This window comes from Mixophyes fleayi, chromosome 5, assembly GCF_038048845.1.
Source record: "Mixophyes fleayi isolate aMixFle1 chromosome 5, aMixFle1.hap1, whole genome shotgun sequence".
In the NCBI taxonomy this organism is placed as follows: domain Eukaryota; kingdom Metazoa; phylum Chordata; class Amphibia; order Anura; family Limnodynastidae; genus Mixophyes; species Mixophyes fleayi.
Genome location: NC_134406.1, coordinates 211,115,391 through 211,136,374, shown reverse-complemented (window position 1 = coordinate 211,136,374; position 20,984 = coordinate 211,115,391). Strand labels below are relative to the sequence as shown.

General features: G+C 40.4%; 1 protein-coding gene across 1 annotated transcript in view; it reads right to left on the bottom strand.

The window, feature by feature from the left end:
• Positions 1-6,154, bottom strand: part of GREB1L (GREB1 like retinoic acid receptor coactivator) — a 109,654-nt gene extending 103,500 nt beyond the window's left edge. The window contains exon 1 of the mRNA XM_075213393.1: positions 5,660-6,154. The gene's annotated coding sequence lies outside the window, so the exon portion shown is untranslated. The remainder of the gene's footprint in view (positions 1-5,659) is intronic.
• Between the last annotated feature and the right edge of the window lie 14,830 nt (positions 6,155-20,984).

Sequence of the window (20,984 nt, the reverse complement as noted above, 5' to 3'; positions counted from 1 at the left end):
CTGACTGTTTTTTCATGTAGCACACAAATATCAACTTTAAATTTCAGTGTACAAATAAACTATCAAGTGTTTGTGTGCTACATGAAAAAACAGACAGTATTTAACTTATTTGCAAAATAGCAAACTAGTTTGCACCCCTTGCATTGTAACATGGTTTTGTCCAGGAGACTGAAATAAGATACTTCTTCATTTAAGATCCTTAATGAATCAGGCCCGTTGTGTTTAAGAACAGATATTGATTGCTGCACACGTCTCCCCCCTCGCAGGGAAGACGACTGCTATGTTAAAATTTGAGTATATATATTATATAGCAAAGGAAAAACACAGAGTTGCGCAGAATCACCGAATAATGGGTTTAATATCGTTACAACAACCACAAAATTGTGTTACTAAAAGCGATACCGAGGTTTTCTTTTATTTTGCATTTACATCCTATTAGCAATACCGAGGTTCTCTTTTATTTTGCATTTACATCCTATTAGCACCAGAGATTAAGTTGTTTGTTATATATAATATCTCCCACTCCACCACATTCCGCTTAAACCAGCCTGGACATTCCCCTCTGATCTCTCATTAACAAGGTGTTTCTGCCCACAGGACTGCCACTCACTGGATGTTTTTTTGCGCACCACTTTATGACACTGTTGTGCATGAATATCCCAGGAGCTCAGCAGTCTCTTAAATCACATTTCTTCCCCATTCTGGCATTTGGTCTAAACAACTGAACTTCTTGACCAGGTCTGCATACTTGTATGCACAGGGTTGCCGCCACGATTGGCTGATGTAATATTTGCATTAACAAGCAGGTGCTCCTAATAAAGGGGGCCACTGAGTGCTCTATACATCCCCAAAGTTACAATTTGAATGGCTAGTATAACGAAAATATAAGTATACTCAATTAAATGGAATATTGTATTTTTCAGGAATATAAGTAAAGGTGTTACTGAAGTTGTAATTTGATATTGTCGGCAACATTTTATCTACATCAATGATTACTAATTCCATTTTTGGTTCTGAAAGGCTTACAGCATCATTCAGTTAGTTTACTGAGGGTTTGCACTACAATATGCTGCTAAAACGTAATTAAACAATGCTTTCCTACTAAATGCATGTTCTTTTGTTCAACCATACATGACAGTATAAAATTATGCCTGCACTGTTTTTATTTTGTTTATTGATATTAACATTTGTGAAATAAATGCAAAAAAAAAAACACAAACAGAAAATACTCCCCCCCCCCCCCCCACACACACGATGATTAATGATTTATTACAGAAACCGTTCCTAAACATTTATTGGGCATATTTGGTAATAGAAGCTCTTTTAGTAGCCCATTTCACATTTTTAGATTGGTTAGTCCTTTAAGAGGTAACTATAATGTTTTTGTTTTCTGTTTAAGCTTTTAGAAACTGTTATTTTGGATTGTTCACACTACTATACTGTGTGTCTGTTTCAAATCACAGGAGCATGCATAACCCTTCAATTTGGCCATGTACACAAATAGCAAAAAAACTAAGTGGAAAGTCACCAAATCCTCTAAACAAAAGCCAGTATTGCAAGAGTGATATTATTGGCAATGGTATCAATGTCAACAAAGTATTATGCTACAGATTTAACTGAAGTTTATTTCAACCAAATCAATTAGTCTTCTCATATCTGTCTCCAGTTCAATTTCACAATACCACAAAACTTCCAAAAGTTGGATTTGACCAAGAAAATGTGTTTTTTATTAACTACACAAAGCAAATAAAAGTTGCAGGGACAGATAAAAATAAAAGTTGAACACACACATGATGCAGCAACTCTGCAGTGTACACAAACCTATATAAATTATAAATACCTAACATAAGATAACATAATAATGGTCAATAACTGGTAAGAGCTTCAAAAGATTCCCTTATCAGGTCAAGGACAAACTCTATTGTTGGTGGTGATGGGATAGGTGATGTTTGGGGGGGTGGAAACCATGAGAAAAAAAAATGTATTTGCTTTTAAAGTAAAACACACTTCTCTGGTTTTATCTTATCTGTTAAGTATGGTTAGCTCAGCTGGAGTGTAAAACAACACATTGCTGTCCGCTAGCTTGTACCAAAGCATTGGAACAATCACAAATACACTAGTGAAAATTGACAACTGTGAAACATGATAAATTTGTCTTGATGGCTATGGGTAAGAAGAAAGATAAATGGTTTTAACTTCCATTCCCAAAACACAGTGGCAAATGGCTTCAGTCACTATACACCAGTGGATCCCAAACTCCCTCAATTCGAGGCACCCTTAGGGTCTCCATAATTTTTTCAAGGCACCCCTAAGCCAAAATATTTTACAAGAAGCCCCCTGCCTTGTTTACAAACGGCCCTGGCCGAGGCACCCCTGTGAGATTGGCGCGGCACCCCAGGGAGCCACGGCACACAATTTGGGAACCACTGCTATACACTATTCGACTGCTGCTGAACCTCCCCTCTCCTCATTTGCATACAGATATGCCTACCACTAGGTGGGAGGTGACAGCAGAAAGAGGGGAAAACTGCAAACCCCAAAACATTTAAATATTTTGAACATTAGAAGTAAAAATAAATATTTAATTTATGTGAAATTCAAATATGTTACATTCATCTTTGCATTACTAAAATATCATTTTTTGTTTCCTTAATGTCATCTGTTAAAGTGATCACTATAAAGCTATATATGCCAGTAGCCACAAAGATGTTATCATAATGCAAAGGTTGTACTGCGATTAAATATAGTAGCAGGAAGTTGACAAGTAGAGGAGGTGAAAAAAAAAAATATCTACAGTTATACATTGCACCCAAGACAGAAATCCTTTTATCCATCTAAATAAATCTGTGACTTGTGTTGTTGTATATGCTTTTAGAATTGTGGCAGCTTGCGTTGAGCAGCTTATTACTGTTTTCATTTATTGGTTAAGTAAAGGACTTTTGCTTATAGCTGTTCTAAGAAGAAAAAAAAGTAAGTCCTGTATAATTTAACTTCTTCAAATATCCTTTATGGGTTAGATTAACCTTTCATTTTTCTAATACTATTCCGGAACTTACAAAGGATGACTGGTTTGTAAGTCATCTGTAGCAGAAACAGTACAGTAAATGTTTTGACAACACAGGGAAAACGCAAGTTATGAACACTTCTTTCAAAGAATGGAAAATCTCAAATCAGACAGAAAAAAGGGTTCTGAAAAACTGCTTGAAGAAAACAAACATTTTACAGATGAAGCAAGACCTTTATGCAATGAGCAAACCACAGTTACTTGCTTCCATGATATCAAAATAAGATATTGTGATCTGTTGTAGTGGGTGATATGCTAGGCTTTATTCCTGCAACAACACAGTAAACTTCTATAAAGTTACACGTTTAACATGCTAGTCAATTATTGCAACAATAAACTTAATTACTACTTTTACAACAATTTTAGATTGAATTTCTATTAAGGCACACAAAATGTCACAATAAACATATACTATATAGAGCCAGGGATTTTAATAGACCAACATGGCAGCTCACAACAGCCTGTGACTACTCAATAACCATCCTTATGGCTCCCATACTTCTAAATAAAAGCAAGCAAGACAAAGTTTATACAATGTCCATGTCCAAAAGACACATCATGCTTTCGCCAAAAGTGTAATATATTATACAGGGTGATTTAAAAGTCACAGTACACCCTTTTATTTCAAAAACTCTACAGGAAATTGGGAAACCTGAATACTCCAGTAAGGTATGGGTGACGTGGTCTATCTTTTACGGTATGTACCAAACATGGGCGCCATCTTGAAATCGGCCAATCGGCCCAATTCCTGTAGAGTTTTTGAAATAAAAGGGTGTACTGCGACTTTTGAACCACCCTGTACTAACAAATTATGTTACAGAGTACCATAAGCCCAAAATTGTAAGACAACTGGAGTTCCAAATCACATATTTACAAGAGCAATAACCTTGAATATCCTAACAAGTCCGGGACACATGGGAACCCGAGCCAGTTATATCATAATTACTTATTTTACATGATTGCAGTATTTAGTGGTCATTTTACATTGACAACATTTAGGACAGTAACTTTATAGGTGTGATTCACCCCAACTGACCTACACATGACATCACTACAGTAACATTACTGTATTTAACAGGGCCTTGTAGAAATAAAAGTTATATTCAAGATTTTCAAGATAACATCCAAGATTTTTAGAACTTGTTAAATTGTGATATATGGCAGTCTCCATAGACATTTATGGGGACTGCTCTGGATTTCGAAGAAAAATGTAAAGCAGCAGATGATATCTACGATATCTGCTGCAATAAATGGGCATGGTACTTTAATGTGCGGTGGCAGCCCTTTTTAGGGCATTTTCATGAACAGAAGCAAGAATAAATAGGCCCCAGTGTATTGTCACTGGTGTAATATCCATTGCAACTGAGCAACCTGGGTCTCCAAGAGTCACAACAGAAAAGTAGAAATTTTGATGCAATTTTTTGGCACAGACTTCAAACAGTATTTAAGTCTTTGTTAGTTAAAGCACATGAACAATGAAATCAACACATATCTACAACAAATGAACAAATGAGCCATGGCTTTATCAAACAACGGGCATTTACTGAACAACCAATATAAATAAATGAATACATCAGTAAAGTACTTTATTGTACTGGCACTAAAAACTGTTAGTATTATTATTACATCCACTATCCAATAAAGAGTCACAGTATATTAACACAGTAATGTAGATAAGCACCACATAAAATTGTCTATATGACCGAAAGCAGCAAAGTTAAAAAAAATAAAAATAAACAAATACAACACAAGCTATACACAAATGGACTACTGGATTATGGCAGATCATAGCACTGGGTGCAATGAAAAAGGTGGCATTAGACGCCAGATACACTAATTTGCTACTGTCTCCATCCACCTCAGAGACTTCCAAAGGTATGGAAAGGTTTGAAAGAAGTAAATTGTCAAAAATTTTCAGCACCCAGCCACTTAAAGTAAAACGACCAAATAAAAAAAATGCATACTATTTAAATACAAAAAAATACATAATTCAATAAGCATAAACAACTTAACATAAGCCAAACTTGAATCATTACTGCCATTTGCAATGATTAAAAACAATTAGCACAACGGTTTCCAAACTGTGTGCCATGGCTCCCTGGAGCTCCACAGAGATCTCGTGGCCTGGGCTGGTGGCAAGCAAGGTGGGGGACTACTTAGTAATTATTTTGGCTTAGGGGATGCCTTGAAATAAATATGGAGACCCTAAGAGTGCCTCAAACTGAGAAAGTTTTGGTTCCAGTGCTTTAGCCTATATATAAAACAGAGTCGTGTAATATGTAGTCCAATGTAATTGTGCGACAGTGTGTAGTCCAATGTAATTGTGCGACAGTGTGTAGTCCAATGTAATTGTGCGACAGTGTGTAGTCCAATGTAATTGTGCGACAGTGTGTAGTCCAATGTAATTGTGCGACAGTGTGTAGTCCAATGTAATTGTGCGACAGTGTGTAGTCCAATGTAATTGTGCGACAGTGTGACTCTCTATCAAGTCACTAATTCATTAATAAGACAAACACATAAACATATCCTTCAGGCAGCAGTCTCATGCCCCGAATTGGACAGCTCAAACTACCCCAGCAGACCCCAACCCTTTACCTTACACACGCCAGATTGCAGCAGGTGCTGCTTGAAGTGGGGGCTCCGCAGGACACGACCAGTCTTGATTTGTACGGCTTTAGAATCCGTATAGTTTTGCAATCCTTCCCATCAATGCACGGATATCATTAGAGCGGGTAATACTGCATGAAATCGGTCTTGTCTCACCCTGCCCTTCCCACTGTATTCCAGATTATGGCTACTGTGGTGCTGCTTTTCCTGACCAGGAATTACCCTGCTGGAGAGGATCTACAGCTTTCCGATCGTTTGGCTGCTCACCGTGCAGATCTCCCCAGCGGTGATCCTACAAGCACACTGCGCGATCACTGTCTGCAAAGCGGCTCTCCAGGTGGGGGCGGGACGCTGGGGAGGAGGGCAACTTCTTAAAGCATCTGTCCCATCGTGCATGGACTGTCAAATACGATGTAATCAATCTACATAAACATCGCTGCTTGCCTGTGCGTGGGGTATCACTTAACAACAGGCTCCTTGCTGTAGCAAAACGTGACACAATTAGCAGGGGAACGACGCTTCATGAATACAGTGAGATGATAGTTCCTTTTAAAATAAGGAGGAGTGTCTCCCAAGTACCATGAAATATATTTTCATTTCTTCCAGCTTTGCAATTTAAGGAACTTAATGCCGAGCAGCTTACAGCCCAATTCACAAACCGTTTTTATACTTCATTTTTTATATGAATGTTTTGCACGATGTAGTTTACTCTTATTTGCTTTATGAAAGTTATCAGATAAATAACTGACATATATATTTGCTCTGTCAATCTGCTGATGATATAAACTAAAATATCCTCATACAACAATCAAAAGAGTGCCCCCTAGTGACCAAGTTGAATTAGTGTTAGACTTGCTTAGCAATACCCTGGCTTTGTCTTTATTTTGGCCATGTTGTAACATATAATTTGCTAGTGTACAGTCATGGCCAAAAGTTTTGAGAATGACACAAATATTATTTTTTGTTATTTTTCACAAAGTCTGCTTCTTAGTTTTTATTATGACAATTTGCATATACTCCAGAATGTCATGAAGAGTTTTCAGATGAATTGCAATTAATTTCAAAGTCCCTATTTGCCATGACAATGAACTTTATCTCAAAAATAACATTTCCACTGCATTACAGCTCTGCCACAAAAAGACCAGCTGACATCAGGTCAGTGATTCTCTCATTAACACAGGTGAGAGTGTTGACGGGGATAAGGCTGGAGCTCACTTTGTCATGCTGATTGAGTTAGAGTAACAGACTGGAAGCTTTAAAAGGAGAGTGGTGCTGGAAATCATTGTTCTTCCTCTGTTAACCATGGTTATCTGCAAGGAAACATGTGCAGTCATAATTGCTTTGCACAAAAAGGGTTTCACAGGCAAGGATATTGCTGCTAGTAAGATTGCACCTAAATCAACCATTTCTCGGATCATCAAGAACTTCAAGGAGAGAGGTTCAATAGTTGTGAAGAAGTCTTCAGGGCATCTAAGAACGTCCTGCAAGCACCAGGACCTTCTCCTAAAGTTAATTCAGCAGCTCAGAAATGGCAGCAGGTAGGTGTGAGTGCATCTGCATGCACAGTGAGGCGAAGACTTTTGGAGGATGACCTGGTGTCAAGAAGGCCAGGAAAGGAGCCACTTATCTCCAGGAAAAATATCAGGGATAGACTGATATTCTGCAAAAGGTATAGGGATTGAACTGGCAAGAACTGGGGTGAAGTAATTTTCTATGATGAATCCCCTTTCAGATTGTTTGGGGCATCTGGAAAAACGCTTGTCCGGAGAAGAAAAGGTGAGTGCTACCATCAGTCCTGTGTCATGCCAACAGTAAAGTATCCTTAGACCATTCATGTGTGGGGTTGCTTCTCAGCCAAGGGACTGGGCTCACTCACAATTTTGCCTAAGAACACGGTCATGAATGAAGAATGGTACCAAAACATCCTCCAAGAGCAACTTCTCCAAACCATCCAAGAACAGTAATGTCCTTTCCAGCATGATGGAGCACCTTGCCATAAAGCAAAAGTGATAACTAAGTGGCTCGGGGATCAAAACATCAAAATTTTGGGTCCATGGCCAGGAAACTCCCCAGACCTTAATCCCATTGAGAACTTGAGAATTTGTGGTCAATCCTCATGAGGCGGGTGGACAAACAAAAACCCACAAATTCTGATAGACTCCAAGCATTGATTAGGCAAGAATGGGCAGCTATCTTTCGGCATGTGGCCAAGAAGTTGATTGACAGCATGTCAGGGTGAATTGCAGAGGTCTTCAAAAAGAAGGGTCTATACTGCACATATTTACTCCTTGCATAAACTTAATGTAATTGCCAAGAAAAGCCTTTGACACTTATGAAATGCTTGTAATTTTACTTCAGTGTACCGTAGCAACATTTGACAAAAAGGTCTAAAAACACTGACGCAGCAAACTTTGTGAAAACCAATATTTGTGCAATTGTCAAAACTTTTGGCAATGACTGTAGTAGTGATAATTACGTTTAGTAAATTGTCACATGGGTTAACATGTTTTTCTTGATTTTTTTTTCTGCATATTTCATGTTGTCTTCCTCTCTCACTACCCATCAGCATTGTCTGCATCTGTTACACGTATGATATGGTTGTTCCTTTCCTAGCAAAATGAAATAGCAAATTAATTTAAACAATTGTGATGGTCCTATGTATGCTTAGATTGTTCATTGATCTGATTGCCCAGCAATACAGTCAATCATTTGGAAAATCAATGCAAGTATGACCAGCATTATACTCTTGTAAACACTTGTAGGGAATTATAAAGTTTTGTAGATGAAGATGAATATATACTCTAAATGGGAGGAAGGGGGGGCTTCAGGTGATAATACTTCTGCAGCAGACCTAACACTCTGAAGTAAGCTCCAATCAGCCTTGGAGATTTATGCATCACATGCAGTATAGGCAATGGAATGTATAGGGGAAGCTAGGGGTCTTGGATTTGGATTGGGAAGAGAATAGGACAGGAGACGGTAATGGGAAAGTGACCGGTCCAGTTGAATACTGAAAGCAATGGGCAGTGAATAGGCATGGAACCTGGGCTGGGAATTAAATAAGGGAGAACATATTTAGGTAAAAAATCGGTCTCTATTAATCTCCCTCATAGAGAGAATATGTGCTTTTACTTTGCAGTATTTAGATTTTACTACTGTAGTTGTAAGAATATGTGGTAGTGATGCAGGTGGTCCTCAGATTTTCTTTTTTTTATGTTGAAGCATGTTTAAGGGGCCTTAGAATAAAAAACGTTTGTGAATCCCTACTTGGAATTACTTATTTGTTTGTGGCATTTATATTTTTGTGTTAATATGATATGCATGCTATGATTTTTGAAAACTGTAACACTGCAGTTTTACAAAAATAGCTCATGTGAAATCCCCCATGAAAATCACAAAATTGATCTGGTGGTAGGCAAAAGGGGCAGCTGCCTTGAGTGCAGAGATGCTGCTTGTATTATTATTTTTATTATTTATATGGTACCACAGAGTCCATAGTGCCGGATACAGAAGAAAGTAACAAATAGAGGAGGTCATACACATAAGTAGCGCAGATAAGTGTGAGTGATGCTATAGGGAATCGCACAGTGCAGCAAAAGACACGAGAGGACGTATGAGCAAGTCAGACAGTAGACAGACATGGGACAATAGGTAGAGAGAACCCTGCCTGTGAAAGCTTACATTCTAGAGGGAGGAGTCGTGAGAGGGACCAACTGGGAGAAAATGGAGATGGCAGACGAGGAAGAGGAGGTGATGGATAGAATGGTCAGGAGTTGGTATGATAGGCAAGCTTAAAAAGGCGAGATTTGAGTTAGTGTTTGAAAGACTGAAGGTTGAGGGAGAGTCAAGTCAGAAGAAGTAGATAGTTCCAAAGATTAGGGGCAGCATGGCAGAAGTCTTGAAGGTGAGCATGGGAGTACGTAATGAGAAATGCATTAAGCCGGAGGTCAGTAGCAGACTGGAGTAGCCAGGTAGGAATGTACCTCCAGACAAGATCAGATATGTAAGGGCTTTGTAAGTGAGGGTAAGGAGTTTAAACTGAATTCTGAAATGGATAGGGAGCCAATGAAGGGATTTGCGCAGAGGCATAGCGGAAGAGGTGTGACGAGAGAGAAAGATGAGCCTAGCAGCAGTATTCTGGATGGATTGAAGGTCAGAAAGGGGATGGTCAGGAAGGCCAGTGAAAAGGAGGTTGCAAAAGTCAAGACAAGAAATTATGAGTGAATGGACCAGGATTTTGGATGATTCCTGAGAGAGGAAGGGACGAATTTTCATGATGTTACGGAGGAGGAAGTGGCAGTATTTAGTGAGGGACTAGATATGAGGGGTAAAGTGGAGGGCTGAGTGAAGGATGACTCCAAGGCAGCGGCTTGAGTGAGAGGGAGAGAGTGATGTTGTCTACCCAGAGGGAGATATTGGGAGGGATAGCAACATAAGCAGGAGGAAAGACGATGAGTTTGGATTTCGAGATGTTGAGTTCGACATTCAGGTAGTTACAGTGGAGAGACTGCTAGATTCTTGGGTTAAGAAAGTGTGAGAGAGATCAGGGGAGGAAAGATAGATTTGCGTGTCATCAGCATAGCGGTGGTACAGGAGGCCAAATAATTGAATAAGTTCATCGAGAGACGTGGTGTAAAGAGAGAAAAGAGGAGGGCTAAGGACAGAGCCTTGGGGGACTCCAATAGAAAGAGGAAGAGGTGGGAGGAAATATTGGAAGCAGAGATGTTAAAAGAGAGAGGTCAGAGAGGTAGTAGGCAAACCAGGTGAGAGCTGTTTCGCAAAGACCTAAGGAGTGAAGGGTGTTAAGAAGAAGAGAATGATCGATGGCTTCAAAAGCAGCAGAAAGGTTGACTAGTACGATAAGGGAGAAGTGACCTTTGGACTTAGAGTGAGTCATTTGTTACTTTTGTTAGGGCAGTTTCAGTGAAGAGGTCAGAAGCCAGGCTGGAAAGGGTCAAGAAAAGAGCGGGAAGAGAGAAAGTGGGTCAGATGATTGAAGACAAGTTGTTTGAGAATTTTAGAAGCAGAGGGAAGCAGAGATACAGGGCGATAGTTGGAAAGAGAGGATGGGACAAAGGAAGGTTTCTTGAAAATAGGAGAGATGAGAGCATGTTTGAAGACCAAATTGAATATACCAGTGGAGAGAGAGAGAGGTTAAAGAGGGGGGCAAGGTGACCACAGGCATTGGGTGAGAGGGGGCATAGGACCTTGTAGGGGACAGGGTCCAGAGAACAGGTTGTAGAAGAAGAGAAGGAGAGAAAAGTGAGGACCTCAGATGCAGTTACAGGGGTGTAAGAGCCAATGGTGTCAGAGTGAGTGATAAAGAGGGCGGGTGAAAGGAGGCAAGTCTACACAAAGTTCCAAGTCTTGCTTCTGTCTCTTGAATGGACATCCAATAAGAAAAGAGCCCACCTTTAAAATTAAAGGTGCAAAGACAAACACGTTTCAGTTTATGTCTAAGAACCAGCAGTTCCTGATTATTGTAGTGCAATATGGAAATGACAATATGAAAAGAGTGCAGGCAGAATGATTCCCCTATTTGACAAAGTATCTACTTTTTAAAGCCTTTCTGAACAGGACCAGCGGAGGCATCCTGTACAACCTAGGCACCCCTAACCTCAAGATTCCCCCCTCCTTGTGCCTTGCTGATATTTGCACTGCAAAGCTAGGAGGCGCTGAGTTCATCCCTGGAACCAATGGTGAGTGCGGGGACTGCACCTGACAATTACTTTGTGCAGAGCAGGAGGGGACAGCATCTTCTGCTCCTCACACTGTGAGCACACATAGCCCAGCACCAGACTCTAAGCTCATCACTGGCATCGTTTAGCAGCTTCACAGATATGAGGCTGCTGGCTACTGCTTTCAGGGCCACATGAGCCTGGAGATGAAAATTATGAAGGACAGGGCTTGATAAATAATTCTGCCCATTCTAGGTTAAGAAACTCGTAGCGCCCCCCCAACCCCTACCACCAATGTGTAGCCATATAGGAATACTCCTGAATATAAATATTCAGGGAAATTCTTCAGGAGTCAAATTTAGACAGATTTTACATGATCTCTTACCTGTTCTTGCTCTTCTCTCTTGCTTGTTCTTGCAGCTTTGTTGTCGTCTAGCTGGCTTCTAGAAAGTTGAGGTCCTGTTTTGAAAATTCAAAATCTGTATTATAATGCAAAATGTTACCAATCTCTGAATGATTAGACCCTTTACCTCAAGCAAACACTCCATTATGACCAGATAAAAGTACTCAAATACAAACCTCTACCAGACCAATCTCACTAGTATTTAGTGTTCTAGTGACCGCTGAGACCACAGAGAGCATCCATGTAACCGCCACACAATGCAGGGATCATGCCCCCCAAAGCCGTTCTATTTTTCTTAAAAACCCTTAGCCATTTCATTACCCCTTCAGCCATTTTCATTAACCCCTTTAAACCATTTTCATTACCCTCTGCAGAATTGTTCATTACCTCAACACCCCCCCCTGCAGCCATTTTCAGTACCTCAACACGACCCCCCCCCCCAAAGGCATTTTCATTACCTCAGCTGCCCTGTAGCCATTTTCCGGAACTCCCAGTACAGCTATTTTCCTCACCTCCCCCAGCAATTTTCTTTACCTTCCCCCCTGTAACTATTTTTCTCACCTCCCTCCTACAGCTATTTTCCTCACCTACCCCCTGCAATTATTCTCCTTAACCCCTACCCCCACTCAACTACCTTGTCGTAGCTGTCTTCCTTTTCTACATGACAGACTGACAACAAATCCGCTTGCTGTTAGCTGCCTTTCAGTCCAGGGTCAGAGAATGCTTAGTCTCGTGAGATGTGGTAATCGCGCAAGACCTGACTTAGAGCTCTGTGGGTGCACTTGTGCGGGACCTAAGGGAGAAAATGCCACACAGGCGACAAACCCCTTTCTAACACTTCAAGAACTTACCCAATTCTGAGTTATCACTATAGAACACTTCTCTGGTCCCTATCCCAGCAGACCAGCAGCTAAACCTCCGTCAGATCACTTTACTCCTCCCTAAGGAAGAAACAGGGGTTAAGACCCGTGCCTAAGAAGGACTGTCCGAGGCTACGGCAAGGAGAAGAGACATTCACTCAACCCCGCCTGTCGCCACCTCGTTTTGTTCTTGCCAAGGGCACGGGACTACGAGTATTTGTGACCAGGAACAGTCCTGCCCCAAATACTCTACTCACTCCTTGGTGAAGGCCTAACCAGTAGTAGGAATCGAGAGCTATACTCACCCTGTGCACTCCAACTTTCGGTCCCTGCTTTCCTGCTTCTCTCCGTCACCTGTGGAAGACAAAATACAACACAACCTCCCTCTGCTCCTACAAGTGAGGCTAAAATGTACCACCCACACAACTGGCACTAGCTAGCAACAAGCACCCTTACCCTACAACAACTAATGGTCGGGTACACAACTTCATTAAGTACTGGGTGTGGTGTACTCCCTAAACCTCCTCCCTCTAACTACGGGGAATACAAGCTGGTGCTCGCCTTCTACTTCGGGGGCTGACTCTAACCCTCACCCAGGTCGTACCGAGAAGACTATCTTCTCACTACGGGGTCACTCACAGAATACCAAGGACCAGTTGCCACCTGCCCGGGGCTCACTGAAACACTGTTCGTAACCGCCAGTGGCCACTGCCGGAACTCTAGACGGTCGCGTTTACCCGAGTGGAAACAACGCCCCAATCTGGAACCGTCAGACTGGAACACCCAATTGGATTCAGGGGACGCACACCTGGAGCTCAAAAGGGCTGTGCTGCACTGCCAGTGAGGTGCCCAATCACTGCCTCAGGAATTCCGAGTAACCCCAGGGATCTACGGGACGGGAAGACTATCGTGTGTCCTACCCTAACTGTGTGTGCTCTAACTAGCCCCTTGTCCCCACAGACACAGAGAATCACAGGAGTACAGTAAGGAAACAAGCGTCTACCTTTAATGGGGGCCTGAAGTCTTGCACCTGGAAAGAAACGTACACAGCACAACCTAACACAATACGCAATGCTATATTTCACCACACAGGCTCAATAACACGATGCTACTGATATGGTAAGCTGACAATGGAAGGCACTTACCTCTACTTCCTAACCAGCCAATTATGCAGAACAATAACAAGAGCCTTCTGCTCAACTGCTTTCTCAGGTCTATTGCCTGACGTTAACCCTTTCGTGCCACACTACACCTCTGGGTCTTGCACCCTATTCTAACTCAGGGCTCTTATGCCCATTCTACCTATAGGGTCTTGTGCCCTCTTTATTGGGCCTTATGACCCTAACAATGGGCTTTGAGCCCAGCTAACTATAGGGCCTTGTGCCCTGATAATTCCCTACCTATACCTATCTGCGCCAAGGCATTGTGCCCACTATCTGTTGCCATGGGCCTAGTGCACAAAGTGCCCACGGGCCTTGTGCCCGACCGGGATAGGAGTGCGGGCGGGGGCCCGGGAGAGATGGTGCCCAGAAGGGCCCTACTTGTCTCCTCAGTATTCAGGGATCTCTGCCACCGTCTCTGCGCACTGCTACGGTCTTCTTATCTTGATCCCGCCGGTCTTAAGGTTGTAGAGTAGCTCCTAGCCCTGACAAGGGCTCTCTGCTGCCGCCACCTTCTTTTGCTGTCTTCTTACCTTCCTTTCTTGATGGCGCAGCTCTCCACACAACGTCCTCTTCTCTTGATCTCCTCCGGCGAACTGAACATGGCGCCGTGTGATCCGACTTAAATAGTCGGCGGTGCACCGACGTCATACGGCGTCAACTGGATGCAGCATGGTGACGCGGCGAGCCACGATTGGCTCGCTAAGGCACCAAATATTCAAACTGCCGGGAGGTGAGCCCTGATTGGCTCACTGACCCGGCCGGACAGGAAACCGCACCGGCGCTGCGGGGACAGAGGACACCCATGGGACCTTGTCCCACAGGTATGTCTTCCACACATTCACAGACAGCTAACAAGCATCAGATTTGCTGTCAGCCTGCCTGTCTGCATAGTGACAGCCAGGGCCGCCCCCTTTAAACCAAGGATGACCAATGATGCCTGCCAGACAGCCACGGATTATAGCGCATTATTTAAAAAACATAAAATAATGAAATGCCGGCAGCTCCCTGCCCCCCTCGGGACCCAGCGCCCCAGGTTGCTGCCTGATTAGTCCAATAGTTGGTCAGGTCCTCTGGAGGAAAAAACCTATAATTCTGGTTGTTTTTACTTAAATAGCTTAGTACATTTTCATATGTATAGAAGATGCATAATTAAATTTGGCCAAATTAGTGTTTAATATTTATTTATATAATGGTAAGTTCCAGTATTTAATTTACAATTTTTAAGAGAAAACTCAATTTTTTGGAAAGAGCTGAAGCTTAAACTAGTTTATAACGAGGCAAAACGCTTCTCTTCTAGCTGTGAATATACAGCAGAGTTTTAATTGTGGGAACCCAGCTAAAATCAACAAAATCCCATGCTGTAAAATGTAAAGTCAGGGTGAGCCGAGTGTATGACCCCTAATTCCAGGAACAGTTACAATGCAACTTTCACCCTTGAACTCTGTGCTCATATACCAGGACAAAAGGGTCATCTGCGTCAATGTTTTGATCACAACTTTTGTCAGTCCAGGAATGTGTTTTTCTTATCTCCAGCCTTCCACACCTGACAAGAGAAACCAGAAGCCCTGTTTTCCCAGAACTCACAAAAATGTGAAGGCTACATTTTAAAGGATAAATAGATAAGGCATTTAAATCTCTTACACAATGATTTTAAGTGAAATGTCAAACTTTTGAACTGTTGTGTCACTAGCATTTCTATAATGTATCACTAGCATTTCTATAATGTTCTATTTAGTGCTTTTTAAACATTCAAAATTGAAACATCTAAATAAATAGCAGCTGGATTGAATGGTGTATGCTATTTACTCTATATAGTTAGTTATTTGAGAGATGGTGCTGTACACATCTATTATAATAGGTATATAGCAATGCAGTATTGCAATGCTCTCCTGACATGAGCTTGTAGTAGAAATATTTCTTGACCCAATAGTTTACACCAATAGTTTTTTCATAACAACTGCAAATCCATGTGTTCATTCACTATTGAATTTCTGGACTTTTCTGGTAGAACTGCATAAAGGTGATTTTTATTTATTGTTTGCTTTGCATCAACTTTCTTATATACATAAATATAACCTTACTGATTCTTGTATCTTTCCGCGGGAATGTCTGTACCTGCAAGACACAGATTGCTGGACAGTGGACACTGCCAGAATAGATGTTAAGACATTGCAAGAAGTAAACTTTGTTAACAAATAGCAAATGTTCAAGCTTTAAGATACTTAGCAGAACTGTTTTATTGCAGGACACACACACACATCAATAGGATACAACTAATATGTACTGGCTACAGTGGTGACTGTGCTTTTTAACTCCGTAGTAGGAGTAACTCCAACTACATTTGGTGTAATATTTTCCCTTCAAAGAATACTTAGGTAAGTTGATCTGCCAGATCACATTATCTTTAGTCAATTATTTTACAGGTTAGGACATTGGGAAAGTAATGTTCTACATCTCCTGTTGCTTGTTGCCTAGGAAAGTACTCAAGTTGCATTATCACAGATGTTAACCCTGAAGGTATATCTTCTACAGCAGGACTGGCCAACCTGAAGCTCTCCAGGTGTCGTTAAAAAAAGTCCCAGCATGTCCTTCCAGCTATTGACTGGCTATCTACTGGCAAAGCATGCTGGGGCTTGTAGTTCAACAACAACTGGAGAGCCACAGGCTGGGCAGGTCTGCTCTATACAATAAATACATGCAATAGTACCATAAGCAGGTAAAAAGCCCAGTGGTGTTCAGTGGCAGAGTGATCAAACTTAAACAAATTTGATTTGCAACCTATTTCCAAATGTGATCATAAGTTTAGTAACTCTGTAAATTGATTTATCCATCTGCTAGTTAAAACAGCGCTTCCCTACAGAACATTTCTGTCCAACTAGGTTGCTCCACCTTGAGAAGTTTTCTTTCTCCCTCTCTTGTGTGATTAATGTGATGGCAGTTAGGAAGGTGTTTGCTAGCATTGGTTTTCAACTGTTGCTGTGTAAATTTGCACTTGTTTGCTTTTCATAATTCAAAGAATATTATTTAGATAGCCAGTTTGTAGGTCAGATTTGATTAAATTGAGTATATTGATTATATAATTTTAGATGTTAGACACATGTACATAGTGTGTAGCTGCAGGCACCCTGTCCCACTTAGGAGTGATGGAGGGGACACTGTCCACCAATCATGATGATGGCTCCCCCCCTAAGAATAAGTCTACATTTGCTCCCGGTAACAAGAGTATGTGTCATTATGTGATCACGACAAGGCAACATGCATTGAGATGTGAAATTATTTTACATGCTAAATAACTTATTACAAGTAAGTTATTTGTACTGAAGATGAAAAATAAATACCGTATATACTCGTGTATAAGCCGAGTTTTTCAGCATACTTATGTATGCTGAAAAAGGGCACTCGGCTTATACACGGGTGAACTTACCTGGTGTCCGGTCCCTGGGCTTCAACTTCTGCATATGCGTGGCAACACAGGAAGTTCGGCATTGCGTTCCAAATGCCGAACTTCCTGTTGTGCAGTGTCTCTCTCTCTCTCTCTCTCTCTCTCTCTCTCTCTCTCTCTCTCTCTCTCTCTCTCTCTCTCTCTCTCTCTCTCTCTCTCTCTCTCTCTCTCTCTCTCTCTCTCTCTCTCTCTCTCTCTCTCTCTCTCTCTCTCTCTCTCTCCTTGTCATCTACTGTTATTTATGGTTTAGCTAAAAATAATTTCATAGATTGAACCTATCATTTTTATTTAGGTTTTTAAATTAGCACTCTTTTCCACCCTAGGCTTATACTCGAGTCAATAAGTTTTCCCAGTTTTATGTAGTAAAATTAGGTGCCTCGGCTTATATTCGAGTCGACTTATACTCGAGTATATACGGTAACTGACTGCAAATAATATATATTGTTGTATAATAAAACTAATAATATTTGTTTTATCCGTTCAAGATGACTAGACACCTATTATTTTCATCATGGGTAACTGTGCATTATTTCTCCTGCTGCATCTACACAACATCTGTTCTTCTGTTATGAAAACTGCCTGTGCAGGAACACCTGTACCCACAGGATCCTGAGGAGAAAAAGACAGATCTGTCTGGTGGCTGACCCAAGGATGATACTAGAAGGAAGTTAAGCCTAAAGCTGGGTACACATTACAGCAGATGGATTGTCCCGATGATCATGCAGATTCATGTGTACACACCTACACGATTTACCTTCAGATCTGTGATCTTCATCTGTCATAACCATCTGCTGTAAAGATCCTGTAATTACTTCAATAAAATCAGGCATTTATCACACAAGTCATTTTTTTAATCTATAAGGATAAAGTGTATTCTGATAACCCGTGACTACTAAAAGAAAAACGAAGCAAAACTTCCAATTTGTATAATGTAAATTACATCTTCACAATTACGCACTGCCACAAATTTATTAAAGGCAGATATTACAAGATATGTGCAAATCTTGTGTTAAAAGAGATCTGTATGTGAGTGTATCAGTGAAAAGGTTTGTTAACCAGTCTCAAAGATGTTTCTCCAGAAAACAGGGAAAAAGGAGTGTGAATCTTGCTACATACCAAATTTTTAAGGTTATGGTCATGTGATGGACACTGTAGAATTTTGATTAGCTCATTTTTTGTTTGCATCATAGAACTTGGTCTTATTATGAAGCAGGTGTATTTTTGTCTGCCAATATTGTCCAAATCAGCATAATTTGCAAACATCATTTGGTGGACCCAAATTGAATAGGTGCTTATAAATTTGAGCTTCAGGGGCCTGATTTATTAACGCATGTAAAACAAATGTAAATTGTGGGGTTTTTTTTAACGCAAGTAATTCGGGCATACGCACATCCATATTCAAATGCAAATCTGAAGAAAGGTATCTTCTTGAAAATAGAGCTAGGTACGCTCTGCTTTTACAGTTACTGCAGGATACGTCCAATAGATATGTGGAATATAAAGTACCATTAGAACGCACAGAAAAAAACAGTATTCAGTGATTATCACCTGTTAATAATATAGTCATTAATGAAATAACATTTAAAAAAATTATGTTTATACATTTTTTTCCCATGAAATACATTTATCATGGTGATATTAATGTCTACTGTACATAAATGCATTTTTCAATTGCTCCTGATTGCAAACACACGTTCCAGCATGCATGTGTGACTGTCATCACTATCAATGGGCACTTACTCATGACCTGTAGCTGGTGCAAGTGATACAACAGAAAAACACGCACCTTTGAGATGCCCAAAGCTTGAATCAGGTGCCGCTGCTGGTACCCACATGTCATTAAAAGTATCCAAGTATTATAAGATAAAGTTAATAAGAGCTAGGAATCACATTATTTGGATAAGGTCAGCTTATTAAGGTGACATTGTACAAGAAATCTGTAGAATATTTTGTAACAGAGAAACAGTAGTGCACTCACAAATTGAGAAATATTTATCATTGTTGCTTGTTAGTATTTGTTTGCTGACCCAGGGTCTCTAGTGAAAAGTAAAGGACATAAAGTTAGGTCAAGGGCAATTACCGCCATAATAAAGGCCACAAAGAAAGAGAGCAATAGAGTTTTAAGAAACAATAAAACCACAAAACAAAAAACTTTATATAAAGGTTCCCTTTGTTGCTATGTTGCCTTTTCACGCTGTAGATTGCATAGAGTAATGGCCAAATGAATATGTACACTTAAATACTAGCTAGATACTCTGTTCTATCTATTTTAATAAATGCAACTTTCCCTCCTTCTTGTGTTTGTGTGAGACTTATGTTTGGCACATTACATTTCTTCTAAGTGTTTGACATTACAATGCGTAGTATTTATAAGTAGAAGTAGATACAGCGGCTTGCCCAAGGTCACAACAAGCTTGCTCTGAGATTCCAACCATGCACTCTTCCTTCACATAGCAGTGTCCTTGTTTTCATAGTCACAACCTTCTGAGACGTTTCATACCTAATAATGCACACTGTCTGCTTTTATGATGTGTATAACATCATTTAATATACAAAAAAATTACAATTCACTTAATAAGCGTTGTATTGTAAATCTATTCTTATTGTTATTAGTTACATACACATTATGTACCCTTACACAGGGTGGTACAAAATTGTGACAGGAAGAGGAATAAACTAAAATTAATTTTAATACATAAGAGAATAGTTGTTCTCCAAAGTAAAAGAAAACATGAAAAATGTAATAAGGTTTTAATCTTGACATATTCCCAAGGCAAAGGCTGAAGACAATGAGTCATCCTTGGGCGGGCTCTTGAGGAGAGACAAGTATGGTGATGGGTGCAGATGTGACAACCCCTCCACTTTGACCTCACTCTACAGATCATTTATTATCACATTCCAAAAACATACTAGTAGGTTAATTGGCTGCTATCAAAATTGATCTCTCTCTCTCTCTCTCTCTCTCTCCAATAATGGGGCAGGGACTTATCTGATTGAGTTCTCTGTACAGCGCTGCCGAATCAGTGGCACTATATAAATAAATGGTAATGATGATGATGATGATCTAGTGCAATTTTATTTCTGTAGTTTCAACACTACTGTTGAACATATTAAACCCATATGGAGTAACCAAGCAGCTCAAACAGTAGTCTGATCAATAAACAATAACGTAAATTCATATATTAAACATAATGACAAACCAAACCCTTGGGGCCACATGTGATCCTCAAGAGGGTAACATGTGGCCATTCTAATGAGTCATTTTCCCTCTTTGCCTCTTCATAGTCGCAGATTCAATCAGCCACGAGGTGTTTCTGCACACAATACCAGAAATTACGGTACAGCTTATTTTTGCTGGCAAAGATTAGTGTAGATGTTAAACATAAAATCTTTGGGCGACACCTGCCATGCTAATTGTAAATACAGTGCCTTCATGTAACCTATATAGCAGGGTAGTCTGTTATTACATGGTGATGGTGTGCTCAGTACCTTGTCTAGTCAGCAATTACTTCAGATAAACATGAAAATGGAATATAAACAGTGCTAAATGTATGTTTAACAAATATAATAATATTTACTATCAGTGATGGTAGGTATGGAAAATGTAATGAAAATGAATTAAAAATCCAATGAATTAATATACTAAAATCTTAACACTTAAATGCAGGATTGTCCCACTAAGACTAATGGCTCTTTTTATTAAGGCGAGAAATTTCCAGCAAAAATGGATACTTTTGCCAGAGCTAGGGCTTCTCCATATCTATCGA